Raw genomic sequence first — 6,000 nt, forward strand, 5'->3', positions numbered from 1 at the left:
TCCTCTACTGCAGTCATTACGAACTAATATGACTATAAGAGGTCACTTGCCAGCACAAACTCGTCATGTTTCAAATTGTTTAACCTATAAATGTCAGAAAAATCATCACGTGTGAGTGATCGGCCCTAATATTGTGTACATTTGGAAGAGCCACAACACGTTTTGCTGCCAAGTGTAAACTGGGCCTGAGCTATTTTGGATTTGGAAACCAGCACAGAGTGAAACGTAGGAAGTAAAAGCAACAAACATTCAAGCCTTGTCCTGTTTTCCCGGAGCCGTGAGCCTGTTTATTCATTCATTCATTCATTCATGTAGCTGCCCGTGTTGGAAAAACACCATAAAGCCTTAACAACCTGTGAAGAGATTAGAAATACAGAGTCTCTGATTCATGTGACCTGTATGTGTTTGGACTGTGGGAAAAAAAAAAAATAGGAACATGGGGTGAACATGTGACCTCCACACATGGGGACCACAGCCAAGATTTTCACCCAAGACTCTCGCTGTGAGCCACATAACATTTAAGTTTCAAAAACACCAGAGTATGACAGGTGTATCTTTGAGCATCTATCACCTCTTTGTTTGCCTGGTGCTTTTCTCCAATTCCTCAGTTAACGATCGCTCAAACGCCATATTGAGAAAACACAGACTCTACATGACTAAAATACTAGTGCTGTCGTACTAACACAGACACACAGCACAATCTGCTTGCAAACCTGCTGATCACTTCATATTCCTGCAGAAACAAAGACCGACTTGTTCAAAGTCTGTTGCTAAAGTAAAGCTTTGGTCTAAACAAACTGCCAGATCTTTTTGCGTTTATAGCAGCAGTGATGTTTTAGCAGCAAACACCATGCGCAGAAACCTAACGGATGACTTCTTGCGAGAAACTAAGCTGTAATATTCGTAGAACTGCTTTGGAAGTGTTTGTACAATCACATACCACGCTGCTGCACTACATCACGGTGCAGCCTGTTGAGACAAGACTGAATTGAGTGCATCAATCTGTCGGATGTTGGCTGCATCGAGGCGTTTATTGCATTATCAAGATAAAAAAGCGAGCGAGGCAGAACGAGTAGTGCACAAGCTAACTTTGTATATGAAAATAGGACCACAACAAAAACTCTAAGTTGCCCTGGGAGAAGGGTCTGTTGTCCATCACCTCTTGAGATGTAAACGAACTCTGCAACAGGAACGGCTCACCTCTTCTCTAAAACCTACATCATGCCCTTACATAGACACCTCACCTGCCATTTCACTTTACCCTGACATTTATTACAGCTGCTGGATTTACTGAAGTTCTTTAAGCTAAAGAATATTCAACCCTGTATGGTAAAAAGGTTCAACTATTCCCCTGATGCATGTTCAATATGGAGTTATTAAATGGGCTTAATCAGTGTGTGAACTACTCTGTAGCTTTTGCTGTCTGAAATGACATTTATAATGCATTTGATTTAGCTTTTATTTGTCATTATTCCTATAATAAGTAGAGAAAACACATAAACAGTAGCTGCAGACGCTTGCTTTCAGCACCATGAAGGATCACATTTGTTCTTCAGTTTTATTTTATGGCAGTTTGCACAGAGAAAGTTCAGCTTTTGCTCTGTTTTTTGAGCTAAAGGGGGTGAAGTTTATGATATTTCGCCCCCATGCTTCAGCGGTAACGGCAGAAACAGCATGCATGCTGGTATCTTTATTAAAAAAAAGAGTGATGAATCACCCTCATGCATGAATCATACATCAATAACTTTAACACACGATACTGATGAAAATGCGAAAAAATAGAAATGCGTGGCCAAAGTAGGAAATTGACAATATTTTAGAGAAAGAAAACAACCATGATGCTTTCGGCGGAGCTCGTGTCTTATTGGGAGGAACGAAGCTCCCCTGAAATTTGCACCCTGGGCTAACACATTTAATACCACAACTAATATTTGGATCCTCTGACTAGAACAAAACTAAGAGGAACTGCTTTTTTTGGGGAAGATAATTAAACAATTGTGACAAAAATATAGACTTTAAATGTGAACCTGTAAGCATCTTGAGGAGATAGGTGATCGCGCAGAAAAATAATTAAAGCATGGCATGATTCTCACAAATTTCTAATTGTCACGGGTTGTTTTATGTGTGCAGATGATGGCCACTACTATCTCATAGTGTTTTATTAACATATTTTGTGAGAGCTGAAGGCATACAATTATCTAGGAAATCACAAGAAAGTCCAAAGATTTGAAAAAGAGTGGAAAAAAAACTACTTAATTTTGATTGTTTCTCTGCTCTTCTACCCTCTTAATCATGTCACCGTCCCAAACGCTGCAGCCTGCAGAGTTTCTCCTTCACTTCAACATCTCAGTGGAAATGTTGTGACACATTAACAAGTGTTTGGGCAGAGTATTAGTGCCCCTGCAGCACTTGGTCACAGTTGTCCAAACTTTACACAGCGCTCAAGTTTTTTGTCAAACTTTCCGTTATTCTTTAAGGAGTCAACATGAAGCCAGCTGCTGCCTGCTCGCTCTTTCTGCCTGCAAGTTTGTGAGATTTTTTTTTTTTTCCTTCCTCAAGAGCGAGTGTGTTTTTCTTTCTCACTGAATCACATTGTTTTAACCGCTCCAGGCTGCTGAAGCCAGAACAATTCAGGTGGATTTCTCTTGTGGCAGATTGAAACAGTGGAACAACCCATTATTGTCACAACCATCGCTCCTACAAAAACCCTTAAAAAAAAAAAAAACACTGTATTTTAAGTGTTTTAAAGTGTTCATACAATATTTAAGAAACATGAAACTTCTGTGTTTTCAAAAAGCCTCGCCGCTGTTTTTTTTATTGCAAGAACTTTCTATTCAAGCACTCTTGTCTTTGTCTTCAGAAATACTGAAGAACATTTCAGTCTTTTCAGAAGCCAAAAGGGATGGCCCTCCCATGGTGTGTCTCACTTGGATACCTTCAAACCATTGCCTATATATGAATGAGTTGATTTGATGGAGGGAAGAGTGAGGCGTTCCTAGCAGGTTACCAAGCTTGAATACATCAACTGGGCGGCCACACTGACACCGTGAAGCTCCCATTTCTTCTTCTGTCCCCTATTTCTTGTGAAACAGCTATTATAGGTAATTATATATGTTGTGACCTGACTATAAAAGGCACGCTATAGAGGAACTTGAAAATGCATTCACAGCACTTCCAGCGTGATTACACAGGCTGCGAAACGAGTGGGTGAACATGTTAAGTGTGCTTCATTAAAATCCAGGCGTCCTCTTCACACGGGCGATATATGACGGAGAAATTAAATACGAGTAATTATTTCTTCATTCAGAAGCCCTGCAATTTGTTCCTCCGTGGCATCAAAAATAAAAGAAGGGAGTCCAGCATCTGACCCTTGTATATCAGCCTCTTGTCTAAACTCTCTCCACCCGAGTACTTGGACTCCATCCAATTATCATGAAAAGAAACAGTGAATCCCCCCAACTCCCACCTCCCTACACCCAAAAAACCTGGGATTCCAAACTCCAAATTCCTCCTTTAATAAGAAAACGCCACAAAACAGCAACTGCTATCAAGGCAGAGCCCTAAAATTCTCTAACTGCAGCTCCCTGACAGTAATCGAGCCCTCGCTTATAAAGAGTAGTAATATTAATTACCAATGAAGTCAGTTCATGGAGATTTGCGAGTTGGAGCAAATGGACACTGAGAGGGCACCCAAAGTCTCTCCATCAAAATATTCAGAGAGGACCATTTCCGAGGCAGTGTTCTCAGCTCCTTCCTACCGGGGTGAATGGCCTCTCTGTGCAACCTGCCAACTATCTGCCAATGGCTGCTCTCTTTTACAAGTGAATAGACTGAGTTTAGCCACAGTTAAAAAGACACACTAACGTGCCATGGCTGCGCCACAATGGCCGCTCGGGTAATTTGCCAAACCTAATGATGCCGGTTTGGCCCCGGCGAGAGGAGGTAGAGAGCAGGAATCCTAAAGAGGCACACAGCTGCACTGATCCCCTCTCTTTCTATCTCCCCTCGCTCCCCTCTGTCTCCCTCTGTCCTCTTATCATGAACTCCATTTCTTCTGCTTTCTGGGATAAATGACACACAACTGGGATATATAAGCGAAAGCATACAGCTGCAATCTCTCTCTGTCAGTAGCACAAATCCACCTGAAGGAAATCTTTCTGTTAGTAGAGATGATTGAAAATTACTGGTGTGCCGGTCCATTCCCCCACAACATGAATATCAATGCAAAGGGAGGGAAAAGATGGAAAAACAAACAACGAAAAGAATGACTAGCCGTCTTTCAGCGGATCAGAAGGCACATAATCTTTTTAATATTTATCTGATTGGCTTGTAGTTTTGCTCATTAAGCTGCTATTGAAGGCGTTATGGTTGCACTGATCCATATTTTTATAACAATTCTGGATTAAATGGCCACTTATATCCACCTGTGGGCCAGAATCTAACACCTCTACCAGGGGTTTGAGCATCTTTAGCATCTTTCAGCTTGTTCAGCACTAAATGACACATTAGATTAGTGACAAGCTGATCAACATAACAAAGCATTTAACTGCCAACACTTTTTGGAGACCCAAACAAAACTAGAAGAAAAGCTAATTGTGGACTCTTCAGGTGGCCAGAAATGCAAGACTGTACGCACAGCTGACTTGGCAACACGTTAAAACTCTGTGATTTTCAGCTTGGTGTTAATTTCAACTTCACCCAAATGGTAAAAAAAAAAAAAACACAATGGTGCAGCTTAGTATGTATAAGTAGTAGTAGCTCCAGTCTAATGGGTGTATTGATCCAGCATTTTAAAAGACTATAATTCTATTTAACTCGTGGGCAAAAGCGATAATCAATCAAGCAAGAAGACATTATGCAGAGGCTACAGGGGATAGTTTGTAAAGTTGGGGGTGTTTTTTTTTTTTTTTGCATTCAGTAGTGATCTTCATGCTGGAGAAAAGCCATTTTTGCACGATGTCGTAATCTGTAAGCGGAGAGACAGCATTCTTCGGAAAGCCTACACATCACAAAGTGCCGCTGCCAAATGTATCCCGAATCCACAACTCTCTAATCTCTATCGACTGATCCTATTGAGCAGACGTCTGTAGACAAAGAGCAGCATTCAGGCAACAAGAGCGTTCTGGGATGTATCAAACAACCTGCCACCAAAATGACAGATTCACCCTGTTCAGGTCATGACAACTGAGCCGTCTCTATGACGACGGAGCAAACTCCGCCCACTGAGGAAGACCAGGAGATAGTGTAGAGAGCTCCAGAGAAGGCCGGTAGGCGCAGGATTTTGCTGTTGAATATTCAGTCAGCATTCTCGTTTGATTGACTTCAATCATGTGTGATGAGCTGATGATTAAGGAGCTGACACAGTTTTTAAAAAAAGGGCTCAATTAGGTTGTAAACAAGTTTTTTATGATGCTGTTTACCATTGAGGGGCTCCCTCAGTGGTTAGTTACACAATTAAAATGTGATTATTTCAGTGTATTAAATAGCTTCCCCCAAACAATTCCTCTAAAATAGATCTTTAGGCAAATATGGATGCACTGTATATGAACTACTGTATTGCTTGTATTGTGCACGGCTGAGTTTACCCGAGTTATCTCTCTGTGGCTTTAAATCTCTTGGGTGACTAACAGTCTGAGCATGTCAATTACCAATCCATTCCATCTAATTGATGCTGCTGTCATGGCGAAAGGATCTCATGAAAATTCACTGACCAAGGCATGCTATTTTCCAGTCATGACGAATTTTAATTACTGATTTCATTTAAACAATAACAAAAAAAAAGGGGGGCAACAATAGATTTTGCAAATTAACCATTAGTGTTGCAAAAAGAAGAGGAGCAATTATTTCTGGAGTCAAGAGACTAATTACAGCTTTTACACACAAATTGCTTGATTTGCTATTTCTGTTTTTTTTTTTTTAAATGTGAGCATCAGGATACCAAGAACACAAAAAAGGGGTAAAATGGACTTTCACCCAATTCAACATGTAGCTCCAGCTTGA

This window comes from Stegastes partitus, unplaced genomic scaffold (genome assembly GCF_000690725.1).
Source record: "Stegastes partitus isolate 25-593 unplaced genomic scaffold, Stegastes_partitus-1.0.2 Scaffold1556, whole genome shotgun sequence".
NCBI lineage: Eukaryota > Metazoa > Chordata > Actinopteri > Pomacentridae > Stegastes > Stegastes partitus.